Raw genomic sequence first — 20,313 nt, 5'->3', positions numbered from 1 at the left:
TCTCAGAAAGGAAAATGCGGACTCTGTCTTTAACTTGTGAGCTTGGAGGAGAAATGAGGGATGTGAGCCCGTGCTCATTCATGTGCCTGCCTCTCTTCTGGGAGTCTGACTGGACCAGTGGCACGTCTGCTCCCTTGAGGCCCTCAGGCCCTCCCACAGTGCTGCTCTTGCCAGAGTGGGAGGTTGGCTGTGCTGGTTAGTTCTGTTACAATCAAAGCACTGGGCAAATGGGGCACTCTAGGCCCTTTGGGCTTGAGAAACTGAAAATGCGCTTTTCCTTGGTGAGGAGTAGGTCTTGAGATTGGAGAGAAGAAAACATGTTTTGAAAAAACTTAACAGTAATTACTATGTGGGAGCAAGGACAGTTTCTATCTGCTACCTCTTCTCACTATGATGTCATTTCGTCTTTCCTCAGACATTTTCTGAGCGCTGATATATGCCAGACACATTGCTTGGGTCTCTTTTGTTAAATCCTTGACTTCCTGACTTCCTGACTTACTTCCTTCCTTCCTTCCTTCCTTCCTTCCTTCCTTCCTTCCTTCCTCCCTCCCTCCCTCCCTCCCTCCCTCCCTTCCTTCCTTCCTTCCTTCCTTCCTTCCTTCCTTCCTTCCTTCCATAGGCTCCATGCCCTTCGTGGAGCCGAATGCAGGGCCTGAACTCACAACCCTGAGATCGAGACCTGAGCTGGCATCAAAAATCGGATGCTTACCTGACAGCCATCCAGGTGCCCCATTAAATATTCTAAATTGGATATTGGATAGGGTCTTTTTTTTTTAATATAATTTTTTTTTTATTTATTGGGAGGGGGCAGTGGGAGAGGGAGAGAGAATCTCCAGCACACTCTGTGCTGAGCACAGAGCCCGACAAGGGGCTCGATCCCAGCACCCTGAGATCATGACCTGAGCTGAAACCAAGAGTCAGATGCTCGACTGACTGAACCACCAAGGCGCCCCTAGTGTCTTGTTTTCTTGTCTTTTGTTTTTAATGACTCTTTAGGAGGCACCTGGGTGGCTCAGTTGCTAAGCATCTGCCTTCAACCTGGGTCATGATTGCCAGGGTCTGGGAGCCCCAGGTCTGGCTCCCTGCTCAGCAGGGGTCTGATTCTCCCTCTCCCTCTGCCCCCCCCCCCACCCTCTCTCTCTCTCAAATAAATAAAATCTTTTAAAAAATGACTGTTTAAGAGCACTCGGGTGGCTCAGTTGGTTAAGCGACTGCCTTTGCCTTCAGCTCGGGTCATGATCCCAGGGTCCTGGGATCAAGCCCCATGTTGGGCTCTCTGCTCAGTGGGGAACCTGCGTCTTCCTCTCCCTCTCCCTCTGTTGCTTCTCTGCCTGTGCACGCGCTCTCTCTCTTTCTCTGTGTCAAATAAATAAATAAAATCTTTTTTTAAAAAAATGATTCTTTAGTATTTATATAATTAATAGAGGTTTAGGGGTGCCTGGGTGGCTCAGTCGGTTAAGCGTTTGCCTTCAGCTCAGGTCATGATCCTGGGGTCCTGGGATTGAGCCCTGCGTTGGGCTCCCTGTTCAGCGGGGGTCTGCTTCTCTCTCTCCCTCTGTGCTCTCTTTCAAGTAAATAAATAAAATCTTGTTAAAAAAAATAGAGGTTCAGATATCCAGCTGCATTACCAAGAGGCTTATTTTACAGTGATAAGATTAGATTTTAAATGGACCTAACAATAAAAAAAAAAAAAGATATTTGTTGCTCTATCATAGTTGGCTGGGTCCCTAGAAACATTACTTCGATGTGTATCTATATACTGTAAAGAATATTATGCTTGGAAATAATCCTGATCTATATAATTTGACCTAAATGATCTCTTTCATCTATAATATTTTACTTCACCTTTTGGTCAATCTTGGAAACTACATAGCTCGCAAAAATATTTGTGCCGTTTTTCAAATTCCTTCGACTTAAAATATTCCATGTGCCAAGGTACCATATTTTGAGGAAGCATGTCCCGAAGCCTTGTCACTCCCATTTCTAGTCCTAATTCTGCCACTCTTTCATGTCTGTCCCACTTTGTGACGTTGCCTTGCATGTGAGAGGCACCCTTCCAGTACCTAGAAGCAGCAGCATCCTTATCTCCCAAGACAAGGGACAGGGAGAGGAATCCCAACAAAAACAACTTGCTAAGATTCAGTTCACTACACTTCTCTCATCTTTACTACACTTTATCAACATCTTTATGTGACTTTCCACTCTTCATCAAACCCAGCATAAAAGCACTCAGGTTTAACTATTTCTTGGGACTTCATTTCCTTATGAAGACTCCTGTGTCATATAAAATGTGTATTAATTAAATTTGTGTCTTTTCTCTTGTTAATGTCTTTTGTAATAGGGGTCCCAGTCAACAGCATTAAAGGGTAGCGGAAAGATATTTTTCCTCCCCTACAGAAGTATTCCACCTTTCTCTCCATTTAGTATTCTCTAAAACAACACAAATATTTTCAGACATTCAGGTAGCTATTTTGTGAAGAGTGGCTACTAAAGGTATAAATTGCTTTGAAACCACCGTGTAAGGAACTGTATAAAAGCTAAATAATACCACTTTTATTAGAATAAAATTTTAAATCTCAAAACATGCATTTTACTTTTTTAAAAAATCTTATTTATTTATTTGACAGAGAGAGACAGCCAGCGAGAGAGGGAACACAAGCAGGGGGAGTGGGAGAGGAAGAAGCAGGCTCCCAGCGGAGGAGCCTGATGCGGGGCTCGATCCCAGAACGCCGGGACCACGCCCTGAGCCGAAGGCAGACGCTTAACCGCTGTGCCACCCAGGCGCCCCTCAAAACATGCATTTTAAAAATGCTAAATAAAATGGAGGCATTGTGTTTGGTTTGACTAAGGGAAGCTCACGTTCATATTCCAGATGTTTGAAGTAATGGGAAATTAAGATCATAAAATTACCTGGGAGTACCTAATGTGGGAAAGAGCCTACCTTTGTTACTTTTGTTTTTTTCCTTTCCTGGACGTGAGATAAATTACTTTTTCTGTTCTATTTCCTTTTAATGATAGAAGTTCTGCTAAGGAGATCTTATAATAACCCAAGACATTCTACTGAAAGAATGTTCCTGGGAGTTTATGGGAATTTGTGTGTTAATATTATAGTCTGTCTCAGCAGGGTGTCCTTAGCTGAAGAAATGGAAGGCATATTAAAACTGGCCTCTTTATCTTTTCCAGACACTGCAGCCCCTTTAGCACGCTGTTTCTATGTGTCTCTTCTTACTCTGAAAAGAAATTAAATGGAAATTGCCTGCTCAAAGTTGTTTTAAAAAGTCACAAGTGTCACCTGTATGTTTGCTTGAGGACTCCCTGCCTCCTGTGAGCCTGTCTTCTCTTTCCCAAGAAAGCTTTTCTACTTATTAGTGAAATAAGTGTCCCTTTCTGTTCTGTCTGTACTTAGCCACCAATTAGTAAGATGAGCAGAAATGCTCCCTTGCTGAGCCTGTGCTGGGGGCATGGAAGCAGCTGACACGACTTCAGGAGGCAAGCTATATAAGCACCTTTTTATCTCCCAGGAGAGGTTCTCAATAGGTTTGGTCTACCCCCTGGAGCCTGGAGCTATTTCAGTCTTAACTACTCATTAAAGTCAACCTAAGATATTGCGAAAGCCTTTGGGTTCTTTAAGTGAATTGCCACCACTTGAATTCAGCTAAGAATAGTTCACTTTTACTCCCCAGGGCTGCTTCTGACTTAACCCGAACTTACCCCTCACCCTAACACCCCACCAAAAATACTGATGCCCATAACAAGCCTAGCTTCTTAAAGACCCAGGACAATTGCTGTGAATACATGCCTAACTGCTAAAGCTGAACCCAAGAATATGAGATAAGAAACCAGGGCTTTGGGGAGAAAAACAAACAAACCCCCAGATTTTCTTTTTCCCACAAAAAATAAATTATTTTTTTTAAAGCAAAAAACAAAACTATCTAAACATTGATCAGCGAGGGGCGCCTGGGTGGCTCAGTTGGTGAAGCATCTGCCCTCGGCTCAGGTTGTGATCCCGGGGTCCTGGGATTGAGTCCCGTGTTGGGCTCCCTGTTCAGCAGGGAGCCTGCTTCTCCCTCGGTCCCTCCCTGCTCTTGCTCTCTCTCTCGCTATCTCTGTCTCTCCCTCTCTCAAGAAATAAGATCTTTTAAAAAATAAACACTGATGAGAGTACATAGCACTGTGCCAGACCCATCTGTCATAAATCAGGTATTTACTATGACTTTCTGTCCTGTCCATTTGGAACCCATTGTAGAAGTGGTAGCTGACGAAGAGGGAGTGTTCCCCGGCAAGGCGGAGGCAGGAAGAAACTCCTGTCATGTTTACAAAGAAGTGCAAAAAGCAGTCGATTTGTTTCTGAAAACTTGTAAAATCATCATTGCATCCATAGATCCAGTGAAAAAATTGGGGTTGAGGACCCTAAACTGTTTTGTCAATGATTGAAGTCGTTCTAGGCCAGTAATACACCAGTTTTATACCCTACCCTCCTGTTAAAGAATTCTGGGAGGGGTTCCTGGGTGGCTTGGCCATTAGGCGTCTGCCTTCCGCTCGGATCATGATCCCAGGGTCCTGGGATCGAGCCTCACATCGGGCTCCCTGCTCGGCGGGAAGCCTGCTTCTCCCTCTCCCACTCCCCTTGCTTGTCTTTCCTCTCTCACTGTCTCTCTCTGTCAAATAAATAAAATCTTTATAAAAAAAAGAATTCAGGGAAAATTAGAGCAGTCGTTTGGGGGCTAAAGCAAGGTGGCTCAGGATGAGGAAAGCAATAGCCTCTACCATTTATTTGGTGTCATCAGAATGGAAAATGCCTTGATCATCCTCACTTCGTTATGTTGGCATATTACTCACCATCCCCCTGTTTTGGGCTCGGCCATGAGACTGCATGTGGCCAATGGAAGGTTTATGGATATAACTTTGGAGGTCTTCAATGTGCATCCCCGGTTTGGCTTGGCATTCTTGCTCTTTCATCGTAAGAAGAATATGTCCTGTGTAGCCTCTGGTCGAAGGAGAATGAGGAGACATGTGGAACAGACTTAATCCCATCCTGAAGCTAAATCCTGCTGATCCCAGCCCGAACTAGCAGAGTCAGTCAACCCACAGCCTGAAGCAGACCCACACCAGGCAATTCACAGACCCCTTAACAAAAATTATAAACGCTTGTTTCTGCCATTGAGTTTTTGAGGTGTTTTTTTATGCAGCAATAGTTGACTGATACATCATTTTTTTAAAAAGTTTTTATTTGAGAGAGAAAGCACGCATGAGCAGGGGAAGGGGGAGAAGCAGAGGGAGAAGCAGGCTCCCCGCCCAGCAGGGAGCCTGAGATGTGGCGCTCAATCCCAGGAACCCAGGATCCCAGGATCATGACCTGAGCCAAAGGCAGAGGCTTAACCGACTGAGTCACCCAGACGCCCTGATATATCACTGTTGTTCTATTTTAGTCCATTCTCCATGTTAAAGCCATAGTTCTCTATTTATTTACTAGATAGAGCGCGTGCAAATCAGTGGTGGGGAGGGCAGAGGGAAAGAGAGAGAGAATCTCAAGCAGGCTCTACGCTCAGCACAGGGCCCAGTGCAGGGCTCAATCTCACGATCCTGAGATCATGACCCTGAGATCATGACCTGAGCCGAAATCTCACGTTGGATACTTAACCAACTGAGCCATCCAGGTGCCCCATAGTTCTCTATTTAAATACAAACCCCCCGTATCACGTCCTTGTTTAAACCTCTCAGTAGTTCTTATTTTGGAATAAAGACCAAATGTTTAGCATGATCTATAAAGAGTTGTACCCTCAATGCCTGGCCTCTTTCCCATCGCTCTGCGCTCCAGCCACCCTGCCTTCTCTCAGTTGTTTGATCTCACCGTGCTTTCTTTTCTCCCCATGACCTTTTTATGGACTGGTCCCACATGTGCTAACCTCTCCTCCCCACCCTCTGCTTAGTTAATGCCTAGTTAAGAGGAAGCTTAAATGTTACCTCGCCAAGTAGGTTCTCCTTGACCCTAATGCAAGGTTAGATGGTCAATAATATGGTCTCACAGCCTGTTGTATTTCAGCTTTTAGCTCTTAACTACAGTTGCGGTGAATTATTCACTTGTGTAACTCATCTTACCCATCTCGAGGGCAAGGACAATATTTGTCTGATGTGCTGCTTTATCCCTCGCTGAGCTCGAGGACATGTACCTGGGAAGCAGTTCATCGTTCTTGAGTGAGTGAGTACAGAGACTGTGCTTGAACAGAAGTCGGGGGACACAGGACAGGTCATCCATGATATTCATGATCAGTTCATCGGAAACATCTGGTAAGGACGGAGCATCAGAGGGTGTGAATACTGGAACAGGGTAAAACAAAACAAAACAAAACAAAAACCAAAAAAACACCTGCAGAGGAAACAGTCTCTTGTTAGTCACAGAGCCAGGTTTGTTATAATCATGATGAGAGTTGGATTTCTAAACGGGACTGAATTAGAAAAGAAAACTGATTACAAGAGGAAATGTCATTAGGCGAGGGACTGACAATGTGGGAAGGTTGGACCGCACTAGAACGCCCAGTGAGCTTCAAGCGAGTGAAGATGGTCCAAGAATTTGAAAATAAAATCAGACCTGTGCCCTCCTGTATTCACAGCGTTTGGGTTCTTAACTTTTTAAATCGTGTCACGGTTGACCTGAGAGAGAAAAACTGTTCTAGGTATCATGATATAGATACAGACAAAAAGTCAAACATAGCAGGAATGACGCGAGCTTTGAAATTTGAAGTGAAAATCTCATGAAGGTTTCAGTCCAAAGTACAAAGGAAAGAAAATCCGGGTGGAGGGAGCTTCAACTTTCGAGTTTCAATGTCCTTACCGCTTATGAACACAAAAGACAGGTCTCCAGGGGAGCCCTGGGACTCACGGCCTCAGGATTCACTAACACCTGCGAACACCCGACTGAGCCTCTTCCAGTCGCCCCCACGTGCCACTGCCCCCCCCTTCCATCCCTGAAGGGAGCCTGCGGAAGCCATGTCACTGTCCTGTTCCAGTTTATCAGCAACATACACAAATGGAAGCTAAGGTATCTTTTCTTTTAAGGGACAAAAAGTGGTAAAGAATCTTTAAAACTTCTTTAGCTATTAAGTATCTTGGTCTATTTCCCCTGGCTCTGTAGCTTGTGCTAATTAAAGTGGTTTCAGCAGAGGATCTTAGAGTGCAGCTTCCTTTTTTTTTTTTCTCCCCTGCCTGTGTTGGCTCTCATGTTCTTTGCTTAAATAATTAATAATCATTACTATCTGTTATGCAGCATGGGGGAGAAGAGTGAGTAATCTCGGATCCCAGGACATTTGCACCATGCCTGTCCCCTTTGCATAAGCTTTCATCTGAGGCTCTTTGGTAGCTGGCACTGGCGTGTACATGAGCCGCCCTCAGCCTTCCGTGTTTATTAACTATAAAAAAGAGCCCCATCTGATGCACCAGCTGGGGGCTAATACTGCTGATGGGAAGTAATTTCCCGGAAGAACAGTAATGAAGACAGTGAGGGGAGGGGGACGGGGAGGAAAGAAAACCACGAAGTTCATTTAGATTGAGAAATCTCTGCTGGATCAAAACACAAAATCTAAGTGTCTGTTACATTACCCCAAAGCCAGACTTCGGGGTCACAAACAGCAAAGGATTTCAGGAACCCCCTGGCAAACCTATGAATGTGAAACAGGAGGGTTTATAGTCTCAGATAGGTTTAAAAATTTCTGCTCTGAACACAGTGCAGGGTAGGAGCAAAGCTACACATATTTAATCGTAACAGGCCCCTCTTCTTGTTCACGACAATAAACTACTGGGCAGTCTGTACCTCAACAGGGTGACGAACGGCCTGTCAAGAATGTTCTTCAGTCTCACCCTGAGAACACTGGTAGCATTGCACACCTGCTGATAGGAAGCGTGTTGCTGGTATGCGCTGGGGGAAAGAGCTGTTTATTGTTTATTCCCAGAGAGTAGAGGCTATTTGCTTTCAGGAATGGTAATTTTTCTTTTTAATTCATTTTGAGAGAGAGAGAGAGAACTAGGTCCCAAAAGCCAGGGAAGGAGCAGAGGGAGAGGGAGAAGCAGACTCCCCGCCAAGCAGGGAGCCCAATCCAAGGCTCAATCCCAGGACCTTGAGATCATGACCTGAGCTGAGGGCAGATGCTTAACTGACTGAGCCACCCAGGCGCCCTGGGAATAGTAATTTTTTAGTACTTAATTAGACGATAACCAGCAGGGGAAAAAGGTGACAAACAGACAAGTATGCCTAAAGGATATTAAGTTGAGTATTGGGGGCACCTGGGTGGCTCAGATGGTTAAGTGTCTGCCTTCGGCTCGGGTCATGATCCCAGGGTCCTGGGATCGAGCCCCGCATCGGGCTCCTTGCTCAGCGGGGATCCGGGTTCTCCCTCTCCCTCTGGCTGCTGCTCTCTTGCTCTGTCAAATAAATAAATAAAATCTTAAAAAAAAAATGAAGCTGAGTATTTGGACCCAAACTGAAGTCTTTTTTTTTTTTTTTTAAAGATTATTTATTTATTTGACAGAGAGAGAGACAGCCAGCGAGAGAGGGAGCACAAGCAGGGGGAGTGGGAGAGGAAGAAGCAGGCTCCCAGCAGAGGAGGAGCCTGATGTGGGGCTCGATCCCAGAACGCCGGGACCACGCCCTGAGCCGAAGGCAGACGCTTAACCGCTGTGCCACCCAGGCGCCCCCAAACTGAAGTCTTATGTCGGTTTGTCTTCACTAGGTGATTAAAACGTTTCTGCACAGACAAAATACACTTACAAGACATGTTGTTCTGTCAGAACACTCAGCCAAGGAAACGAATAATCATTTCTTTCTATTGTTCCCAAGTGCACTACGAACAGGGTTCTGTGATTTAGGAGGACCTACCCATGCAGAAACCATCGCTCTGGGGACAGCCTGGCAGAGAGCCAGGTGTTCACAGCTGCACATAGCCCACTCGTGACACAAAATATGTATATTCACTGATCTACAAAATGCTTTCATCGCTGTGTTTAATAATTCCTTATTATCTCCAAAGTAAAATTAGATGACAAGTCATTGCCAAAGCGAAACACAGGAGAACGGCGCAGGACTGCGGCGCTCCTTGCCTGCGGTGCCCTTAGCCTCCTTATCACCCTGTCCTCTGAAAAGTCAGAGCTGCACCGAATGTAAACAGGAAGGCAAACATCGGGACCAAAAGACAAACTCTTTTACCTTCTATCTTTCTGGAAATTATTAATTAATATTTGAAATGTGGTTCTCAAAATACAAAAAGAAAGGGTTCTCATTTTTCTGTGCTATCAAACCTCGTCCTATTTAGCGCGAAGTCTCTTCCTTTCTCTCCTGTCCTCATCTTGTACTTGCTAACCTAGACAGCAAGGCCATCTTATGGGGTAAAACTTGAGGACCGCTCTTGGCAAACCTACTTCAGAATAGGTCTCCTTCCCTGTAACCGTTGGCTCCGCTGTTGTTTCACATGTGGCCTAAAATTTTTTACTGTTAACAGTTATCCCTTCGGCAGAGGGGATAGAGATTTTTTTTTTGGCCCTGGACAACTAGTATTTAAAGATACATACGTGTCTGGGAGCACAGAGGGACCCTCCCCAAAGCTGAAAGGATAAAATCCAGAATCATAAATTCGATGAGTGAAGAGCGAGGAGAGGGTTGATAGCACTGGGGTTGGGGGTGGAGCTGGGCAAGTAGGAGTGGGTGCCCAATAGAAACGACAGTCCTGGGCAGGGTATCTAAGCGGGTTTTATTATTCATTCATTCATTCATTCATTCATTCATTCATTCATGCAACACTATTTGGAGGGCATCTGCGTGTGCCAGATCTTGTACTAGGTGGCAGTGGTTTTCAGGGACGTCCTTGTCCCCCTGGAAAGTGTGGCCATGCTGGACTGCGGCTAGCACAGGTTAAGAAAAGCCTCCTTAAAGAAGATCAAATATTCAGTCGAGTGACAAGGGAGAAGCGGAGAAGAACTACCGAGGCAAAGGGAACTGCACACCTAGGAGTCGTGAAGCACGAAGTACCCTATGATCAATGGACAGGGAGAAGGCCCACGTGTGGCTGGAGCCCAGTCAGCAAACGTGGTTCAAGATCAGGCTGGAACTAGATGATGCAGGGCTTCGCAGCCATGCTGAAAGCTTTGAAGTTCATCACAAAGTCAAAGAGAAGTCATTGAAGAGCAGAGGACTCACAAGATTGGTACATTTTAAAAAGGACAATGGGGGGGGCCCTGGGTGGCTCAGTCTGGTAAACATCTGCCTTTGGCTCAGGTCATGACCCCAGGGTCCTGGGATCAAGTTCCAAGACAGGCTCTCTGCTCAGCGGGAAGTCTGCTTCCCTCTCCCTCTGCCCCTCCCCCGGCTTGTGCTCTCACTCGCTCTCTCTCAAATAAAATCTTTTTTTTCTTTAAAGATTTTATTTATTTACTTGACAGAGACACACACAGAGAGAGAGTGAACACAACAGGGGGAGTGGGAGAGGGAGAAGCAGGCTCCCCGCTGAGCAGGGAGCCTGATGTGGGGCTCGATCCCAGGACCCTGGGATCCTGACCTGAGCCAAAGGCAGACACTTAATGACTGAGCCACCCAGGCACCCCAAATAAAATCTTTAAAAAAAAAAAAGAAAGTTTTAGGGAAGGACTCCAACTGGCTCGGCTTGGGACATATCCTGCTTCTTATCCAATAGTCAAGAGAATGTAGCACTTAACTGGTCCAGCTTGCATCCCATGTTTCCCCTGTTTGTTTGTGGGCTTTTTTTAATGAAGCGGAGAGGGCAGAATACTGTAATTGATAGCCTCATCAGACCCTCTGGAAGGTAGATGGTAGGGAGGAGCAGTTTCCCAAGGGGAAGAGACAGTGCTGGGCTGTCAGAACTAACAGATGTTCCCTACATTCTAAACCTTCAGTGTTTCATTCTAAGACCCTACAGATAGGTGGAGCCTGCGTAATCCTGAAGTAATACTGTTGTCTAGAAAGGAAGAATTTTCTGCTATGAGCTGATAGGGTAGCTGAGGGACTGACTGTGATGAACGTATTATAACTTTGAAATATAAAAACAATAGATTTATGAAAAATTTGAGAAAAGGAAAAGCATCCATTATTTCACATGGACACATTTGCATTTTATGCATTGCTTTCCCACCTTTATCCTTAAGCATATGTCTCTCTTTTTTTTTAAGATTATTTATTTATTTATTTATTTGAGAGAGAGAGAGAGAGAGAGAGAGCAAGAGCAGGGGGTAGAGGAAGAAGCAAGCTCCCCACTGAGCTGGGAGCCTGACGCGGCACTCAATCCCAGGACCCTGGGACCATGACCTGAGCCGAAGGCAGATGCCCAACCAACTGAGCCACCCAGGTGCCCCAGCATGTCTTTTAAAAAGGGTATGCATTTGGGGCACCTGGGTGGCTCAGTTGGTTAAGCATCTGCCTTTGGTTCAGGTCATGATCTCAGGGTCCTGGGATGGAACCCCACTTCAGGCTCCCTGCTCAGTGTGGAGTCTGTTTCTCCCTCTCCCTCTGCTGCTCCCCCTGCTTGTTCTGGCTCTCTCAAATAAACAAAATCTTTTTAAAAAATGTATTTATACATTATGTCTTGAACACCAAGCAACTTGTTCAGTTTTAATTCATTTGTTTAAACATCAATATTTACATAAAAATAGTTCGAATGTGTACATTTTTTGCATTGGTGTGCACTGGGAAACTTGAAGGATCAGCTGGTACACTGTATGGGCAAATATTGGTTGAGCCCTTGCCCTGGGGATACAGGCAAGTCCACCTAATTTTGATAAAATTAAAATATTCAATTATAACTAAAATAGTCATTAACTCAAAAAGAGTAATATGGACATTATGAAATGTAAACACAATAAAGTAAAAAAAAATATATATCTCATATTCTTGCATAAGAATGGGGAAGAAATGTGAGGGGAGTGGAGAAGGGTGGGACGGAAAAGAGGCGAAAGGAAAGGCTGGAAAAGCTGGGCAGGAGGTCTTCTTAAGTGTGGTTAGTGTAACACTACGTAACTGTTAAAAATGTTGAAAATGAGGCCACTCTTAAAGACATGCGTCCCTTTAAAAGGGAAAGTGGGTGTTCAAAGCAATTCATATTTTGCCCAAAAAGGGCTATTTCTCCCTGTACTCTATCCAGACAGAGCCATCTAGCAGATTAACATTTTTAAATCATGGACCCCTTCTCCCCAGAAAACTGTACTTCCCACCAAAACACATGATACTTTAAGTTTAATGGGCCCACGGAGGCCCATCCCTGAGCTTTCTGGGCTCCGTGGATCCAATTCAAGAGTGGGCCTAGCTGCTTCAAAGGTAGCTATGTTCCCAGTTCCACCGCGCAGGAAGACCACGCCTCTAAATGTTTTGCAACCTCGTCCGTTTCAAATTTTTCAGGGGTCCTGGAGAAACCGGCCTCACCGAGGATTCCGCCCCGTCTGACCGCTCCCATTTTTAAACACAGACTCGTGTGTGGGAGAGGCCATTATTTTTATGGGATCTATGTGCTCCTGGAGCAGCTAGGGACAGGCAGAGTCGCTTCACCGCAGAGGCAGCTCCATCCTTAATTTGGGCTCCGCCCTCAGACCGCCTCCTCCTCCGAGCCCCCGCCCCTCTTCCCCTGCCCACCCTCCGCTCCACCTCTTTGCTCTGAGCGCCGCTCGGCCACTACTCACGACCCTGTTCCACCCGCCCATCTCGTGGCCCCGCCCCGGGATCCCTGGCCCCACCTTCTCCTGCGGAGGCCAATGAGCGTCCCCGCGCTCCCCCCAGCACCCTCCCCGTATGCAGGAGACCCCGCCCCATGGGCCGATTTAACCAATGGGCGCCCGACGGCCCCGCGGCCCCGCCCCACCCTCGGGACCCTCCCCTGGCGCCCGGCCCTCCTTCCCCCCCACTCCCTCCTCCTCCCCGGGGCGTTGCGGTGGCCGCGCCTCCGCCGCCCGCGCGGAGCCAGATGCCGCCCCCTCCGCCGGTCCCTCCCCCGGCGGCCTGGCGCCTCCCTCCTTCCCCGCCGCGGTGACTCACGGAGCGGGAGGCGGAGGCTCAACCGGCCGCTCCCGCTGCTGCTGCTGCTGCTGCTGCTGCCGCCGCCGCTGCCGCCGCCGCCTCTGCTGCTGCTGCCGCCGCCGCGGCTGCTCGGGCTGAGCGCGCCCCGGAACAGGCCGCCGCGCGCCGTGCACGGACCCGCAGCCCCCGCCGGCCCGGCCGGGTCGGGCGGCCCAGGTAAGCGCCGAGGCCGGCCCCGCGCCCACAGCGCCGCGCCGGGGCTCGGGGGAGCCGCCGGCCCTTTGTCTCCCGGGGAGGGGCCGCGGAGGGCGCCCCCGACCCCTCTCGGACCCACTGGCTGGCCCCCGGTGCGGCGCCCTGGTCTGGGCCCGGCCTCCTCGCCCCGCCTGGTCGTCGCCGCCACCCGCCTCCCGCCGCTCGCCGCCCTCGACCCCGCCACAGACCACCCTCCAGCCGTCCTCACCTTCGCCCAGGGGTCGCCTCCACAGGTGTCCGAGCCACCCACTCTGTTGTTCACCCCACCGCGTCGGCGCGGTTGTCACCGTCTGTCAGCACTCCAGGTCCCGTGCCCTCCTGACTCTCCCCTCACCTGCTCCTCACGCTCAGCATTCCGATCCTCTGTATAGAGACCCTCCATATTTCCCCAAAGTAAATGCTGCCAAGGTCTGGCCACTGGGCCGCCCTTCCTCCCTCTCGTGTGATTGAACTGTCGCTTCCCCCTTCCACCTCTCCCCGTGAGTGTTCCTGGAAGGTGCACATTGCAGGCACATGTTTCACCTGTATGGCGGGTGTGTATACGTGAGCCTGCAAAATGAACCACTGGGAGCCCCAAACTGCACTTGTCACCTCCTTTTCATCACCCCCACCCAACCACCTTCCTTATTCTTGAACCTGGTAACCGAGGCACACAGATAGGTCTGGACACCGAACCTCTGTTAGGCCCCACATGCTTCCCTCTCTCTTGTGTGCTGAACTTGTCTGAGCAGTACCTGCTGTCAGGTTAGCCCCTGGGAAGGCCGAGGAGGCTTGCGTTGGCAGCAAATCAAGAGTTTTATGAATAATGAGATGTGTGGCTTGCAGCACCTCCTATCTGAGAATCTAAGTATGCTCTAGCTGTTAATTATTTTGTCTCCTGTCACTCAAAGAACTTACGGAAGTGTGCCTGGCCGGCTGCTGGGTAAATTGAGGCACGGAGTGTGCCAGTATAGGACCTGGAGGCAAGTCAGAGTTTGTCCTGAGGTTTTGTTCCCAAGTGCCTTGGATCTTACCTCCCTGCTGCAACTACTGGGCTCTTGTTCCTGGCTTTAGACCCTAAGTGATACTCATCTTTTGGGCCATTAAAATGTCCAGAGATACTAGTTTCCTCTGATTTAAAGCAGGACTTTGAATCATAAAAAAGGTGCTGGCTGTTAAATGTCAGTGTGTCATTCATGGTTTTCTGGTGGAGTTAGTGGGCCTTGTAAATACAAGTTGCCTCTGTAAGGTGGAGATTCATCCATTCAGTGGTGAGCGCTCCCTATGTGACAGGCACCATGCCGAGCACTGGGGCTCCGATGGTGAAAACAGACCCAGCCTCTGTCCTCCCGAAGTAGACACTCTAAAGAGGAGGGAGTAAACAAATAAGCAAAATAATTTCAGTGGCGTTAAGTGCTATGAAGAACCGGTTTGGCTCTTATTCCAAGTGCAGTTAGAAGCTGTTAGAGGATTTTAAGCAGAGAGGTGATAAGATCTAAGTTTTCAAAGATTGTTCTGGCTGCTGTATAGAGACTGGATTGTAAGGCGCAAGGGTAGAAGCAGGGATACCAGCTGGGGGATAGACGACTGCAGCTTCTGGGCAAGAGATGGTGGTGGCTCGGGGGACCAGGCTGGTGGTAGTAATAGTAAAGAGCTGGAACCTGTCTCCTCCGCCCGGGAGAGGCTGAGAGCTGTAAAGCACACCTTCAGGAAACACCGACTCAGATCTACCCGTCTAGCAGATCATTTCTGGATCATAGTCAGGTTTAGCTCAGCTAACCCTGCTCAGCCCCTGTTGTGAGTCAGCTACTGTGCTAGACTCTAGGGTTACAGACAAGAACAAGGGAATATAACGACGTGCTCACAGAAGGGTCACCCCCTCTTTGACGGAGAGGGCTTGTGGGTTTAAAAGCCAGTTAGAGGTGGAGGAGCGCAGAGCACACTGGGCTTCGGTCCCATATCTGGCTGCATTATTTAAATGAGAGCATTTTTATTGCCCTGCCGATGCTATAAGATGCTCAAAGAAATTGGGACTGTTCTCATGGTAGATGAGACAACTAGTCAGTGGCCATGCACTTGAACTATTAACCAGAATAAAACTTGATCTCTGTGCTGCTCCAAATCTGTGCTGTCAGAACATGTCAGAGGCAGAGGACCTTGGGGGTTGTGTAGGCCAGCCCCCTCTTTTCTGGCCAGGGACCTATGGCCCCTAGAGGCTACATAACTCCTGAATCCCATAGCAGTTTGTACATTTGTAATGGCACCTGCCACTTTCTACCTCTATTTCAGCTCCAAATGTGTGTACCTGCATGACTCTCAGCTTTCTGAGGCTAGGATCTGTGGTGGATTCATCTTTGCATCCCTCCCAATGTCAAAATCACTGTCTTGCCCAAAAAATAAACTCATCAAATATTAGTTGACTTGTGTGGGTGTCTCAGCACCTGAAACTAGAAGCCAGGAATCCTGGCCCTGTCCCTGTCTCAACATCAGACCACACTTCCCTGCAGATCCCTCCTCATCCAGGGTGCAGTACAGTGGTTAAGCCAGCCGTCTCCACCGCACTGACCTCACAGAACAGGGCAGCCCTTCCTCGATGGATCTGCTCTCTCTCCAGCCCTGCCTACAGAGAACAGCTGTGGGGGGCGCTGACCACGTCGTTACTCAACACTCAGCAAAGATGAAGTGTAGCCCTTACTCAGAGCATGGACTTTGTACCAAGGCTATCTGGGTTTGGATCTTGGTTTCCGCGGTTACCAGCTGCGTGACCTTCAGCAAGTAACTTAACCTAACCTCTCTGTGCCTCAGTTTCCCCATCTGTAAAATACTAACCAGTTAGGGAGTTGTTGGGAGGATTAAATTAGGTAACACCTATCAGATGCTTAGAATGGCTCCAAACCCATAGTATGTGGTTAGTTGAAGTAGTAGTTATCATCCCACTGTTATTTATCTGTTTCTTATCTGCCACCAGAAGCTCTTCGAGGGCAGAGATTTTGTCTTTTTTTTTTTTTTTTGTCTACTGTTGTAGTCCGGTGTCTAAACTTTGTAGGCACTCAGTAAATATTTGCTGAATTGAAACGCGTATTGAATGCCTACTTTATGCCAGGCCCTGTGGTAGGTGCTGGGGATATAGCCAAGAACAAGATGACCAGGATCCTCGGTCTAATGGAGACTATGTTCCGGTGGGAGAGACAACCAGTGAAAAGGTAAAACAAAATAATGCAGGATGGTGAAAAGAGAGGCAGGGAGAGTAAAACAGGGCACTAAGATGGAGATGACTGGGATAGGGGTCAGGATCAGAACTCTAACTTGCTCTCAGGACGTGACTTTGAATGGGGGCCCAGCTGATGGGCACAGAGGACAGCAGGAGCCATAAGCCCAGTGGGGCTGGAACATGGTGAGCGACGAGTTGACAGGGGCTGGACCTGTGGCCATGGTGAGGAGTTTGGGTCTTACTCACCTACTCTGAACAGTGGGAAGTCACTGCACGAGAACTCTTCCATGAGGGTGCACGCTAGGAGAAAGAGCAGGATGGCAGGAAGAGCAGTGAGTGGGCTCTCCTTGTCCTGGGAAGGCTTTTAGAGGCCAGCAGCCTAGCAGTGTTGGCTTCATTCCCATCAGGTTCCTCATTTCTCTGGCCTAGGTGCCCAGGAGATAGGGGAGCCATCAGCTAGGTGTGTGTCTGTGTGTCCTGCAGATTCCTTTGAGCCTTCTTTCCCCGCCCTGAGAATGAGGGTAATCAGAGTCTTGAGTTGAATGAATGAGCATTGCCAGCTCTTAGCATCTTGCCTTGTACCGTGACATGTCCTATTTCTCTAATCCTCTCTGGATGAGTTAAAGCTTCTGGTTTTTTTTGTTTTTTTGTTTTTTTAATTAAATACCTCTCCTACTTTTTTTTTTTTTTTAAGATTTTATTTTTTTATTTGGCTCAGGGCGTGATCCCAGAGTCCTGGGATCGAGCCCCACATCGGGCTCCTCTGCTGGGAGCCTGCTTCTCCCTCTTACACTCCCCCTGCTTGTGTTCCCTCTCTCGCTGGCTGTCTCTCTCTCTGTCAAATAAATAAAATAAAAATCTTTAAAAAAAAAAGATTTTATTTTTTTATTTAGAGAGAGAACACAAGCAGGGGGAGCAGCAGGCAAAGGGAGAGGGAGAAGCAGGCTCCCCACTGAGCAAGGAGCCCGACACAGGGCTCAATCCCAGGACCCTGAGATCATGACCTGAGCTGAAGGCAGATGCCTAACTGACTGAGCCACCCAGGCGCCCCAAGTTAAAGCTTCTTGTCTTGGCAGTGACACTGAAAAAACAGAGTTTTGCGACTGGCCTTCATGTGTGCGTCAGGGATGGCCACACACGTGAATGTCACAGAGTCTTTGTCGGGGGTATCCTGAAATTGACTGCGTCGCTGTCCTCCCCCAGCCCACCACCACTTCTCTTCCAGGCCCCTGCTCAGTATCAGCTGTCCCTCTGTAGAGGGTCTGGCCACACTGTCACCCACGAACACCTCCTGTTTGATCAGGACCATGGTGGTACCGAGAGGGCATTGGCTGTCCTTGGTCCGGGCTGAGTGCATGCGTGCAGTTGGGAAGCTCAGCAGAGCACTCTGAGAAGTGGCATTTAGAACCCAGGGGTTCAGCTGGCCAGGAACCCCGAGCTGGCCTCGTTAGACGGGGTGCTGTTGGCCGGCTTCTCATTCAGGCATCCGCCTTGTCAGTTGTGTTCACGATGCCACTTGCTCTGCTAACCTTGAGAGGCCAGCACAAGTCGGTGGGAATCTAAACTTGGTGTTGCAAGTCACTTTCAGGCTCCTGGGACATTTCATTGGCAGAATCCAAAATGCCTGTTAGTCGTATGTCATCTGCAGCCTTATAAAAACTAAGCCCAGAGTGGGTGCAACCCTTTTCTCAAGTAACTTCTTTTTTTTTTTTCAATGAGAGTGATATGTGCTCATTGAGAAAATGAATGAAAATGGCATTTTACATACATTGTCTCATTTAATCCTCACACTAGTTTTGGAGATCGCACCATTAGTACCATTTTACACATTCAGACGCTGAGGCCCGCAAAGGTTGAGTAATTTGTTACAGGTCAAGCTAGTCAGGAACAGATCAGGATTCAAACCCAGGCAGTGTGTCTCCTGGTCACCAGCTCGGAGCCCCATGTTAGATACTGCTTCTCAGCACAAACAGTAGAGAAGAGAAAAATCTCTCTTAAGCCCAGTGTGGGTGACACTGGCCAGAGTTAGCTGACTGGCTGCTGCAAAGGGTTTGAATCCTACACCCTTTCCCTGTCTCATCTGACCTTGGGCAAGCTAATTAACCTCCCTTTACCTTACTTTCCCCAACTGTAAGTGGGGATAATGATACTTTTACCTTCATAGCTCCCAGGGGCATTGTGATGTTTGAGCCAAAGTGCTTTTGAACTTGTTTTACGAAAGGGCGCTGAGCACCAATTGCTGTTACGCGCAGTTATTAAAGACCCATTATGCCTTGATCCTCCACAAAGGCTTGTTAAAAGGGAAAGACAACAGTCCCCAGAGGGAGAGGTGTCCTTGTGGAGGACACAGCTGGACCAAAGCACTGTTTTCCTCCTTCCAAAGTTTCTTAAGGATCGAGGGTCATGACTGTTTCTCCATTTTTCCTGGTTGTGTTGTAGTGTGTAAGCTTCTGTAAGTAGGTCTCTATGCCTCATACAGGATTGAGGACTACTGATGGCAAGGCAGAGGAGGGGAATAAAGGGCTCGGTTTCTAATCCTGGCTGTGATGTCTTTATAGGATAAGCCAAGAACACAGAGATACCAAGAAGTGATGGCGGTTTTCCATTCGTCCTTCCTTCCTTCTAATGATTCACTGATTCAATTAATAAATATTTACAGAACTTTTATTATGATCTGGGTAATGAGCAGAGTAAAAATAGTTCTTCCCCATGCAAAGCTTCTAGTCTAGGGCCAGGAGGCTTATTATCTAGATGGAGCCATGGGAATAAACAAAGAATGTGTTGGTGAATGTTTTGAACTCTCAAGGAAGAGTCAGGATATAATTTCCAGGCGTGTACATCAGCTCCCCGTGGGTACCTGCCCCAGGTGGGCCTTAAGGTGTGGGACGGTGTTTGGCTTCCCAGAAGAGCAAGGGAAGTGTTAACAGATTAGAGCCCCTCTGTGTCGTACTTAGAGCCCCTCTGTGTCGTACTTAGCAAAAGCTGCACATTTCCACCGAGAGCCTTGACCCTTTGTTATTTGAATTCAAGTCAGGAAGGAATGATCATAGGTTCTTCCCAATTTTTTTTTCTTTTTTTAAGTTTATGCCACCAGTCTGGTGCCTTTCTTAAGAAATGACCATTAGACCTTGTCTCTCCTGCCTGTCAGGTCTCCCTCTGCCAGCCCTGGAAAGCAGGCATCTGGCAGCAGGCCCCAGTGGGGCTAGCTGCTTGGTGCTCTCCGGCAGGCCCGCGGAGTTCCCGAGGGGACTGGTGCCTGTAGACACCTATGTGGGGTCAATTTATAGATACGGGGGCGGGGAGGGTTATTTCTTCCCCAAGTCTTCCCAGCATCAGGCCTCGGGATCCCTTCAAAGAGCGAGGTCAGGGAGGCCCAGCAGGTCATGGGAAAGCACACAGTGTTCTTCCTCTGTCCCTCCAGCAGGGCTGGGGTGGAGAGGGCAAAGGGCTGGCAGAGACATCTGCCCATATTCAGAGTGAGAGGAGGACCCAGGACAGCACACTCCTGGGTGACGTGACTTTTACCAGCCCCTGACATGTCACTGCCTTCCTGGTGCTAATCAGCTGCCCCTTTGGTCTGGGGACTCATCACCATCCGCTCCGGGATCAGGAGCAAACGGCCGGCCCAGCAAGAAGGCCAGGTCCCTCAGTGTCCCCAGACTTCTTTAAGTGTGGTTGGAGCCCACAGTGATGCTGGTTCAGCCAGGAGAATGTGACACTTCCATGTCCTCTCCCATGTGGGGAGCTGGGTGGGAGGCTTTTGGAGACCAGCTCCAATTAAGGTTTTTTCAGGCCCGACTATCTCCTGAGTGTCCCACCCACATGTTTCCTGCTGCTGGAATCCTGTGGTCCGTGCCCCTGAGCT

The 20,313-nt window shown here is 48.3% G+C and overlaps 1 protein-coding gene across 1 annotated transcript in view; it reads left to right on the top strand.

Annotated features, from left to right (window-relative positions):
• Nucleotides 1-13,171: 13,171 nt before the first annotated feature.
• The window catches only part of CTNNBIP1 (catenin beta interacting protein 1), a 48,289-nt gene continuing 41,147 nt past the window's right edge, over nt 13,172-20,313 (top strand). The window contains exon 1 of the mRNA XM_040645757.1: nt 13,172-13,219. The gene's annotated coding sequence lies outside the window, so the exon portion shown is untranslated. The remainder of the gene's footprint in view (nt 13,220-20,313) is intronic.

Source organism: Ursus maritimus, unplaced genomic scaffold, assembly GCF_017311325.1.
Source record: "Ursus maritimus isolate PB19 unplaced genomic scaffold, ASM1731132v1 scaffold_32, whole genome shotgun sequence".
Classification (NCBI taxonomy): Eukaryota; Metazoa; Chordata; class Mammalia; order Carnivora; family Ursidae; genus Ursus; species Ursus maritimus.
Note: the sequence above shows the minus strand (reverse complement) of the source record. Positions and strands in the feature narration are given on the sequence as shown.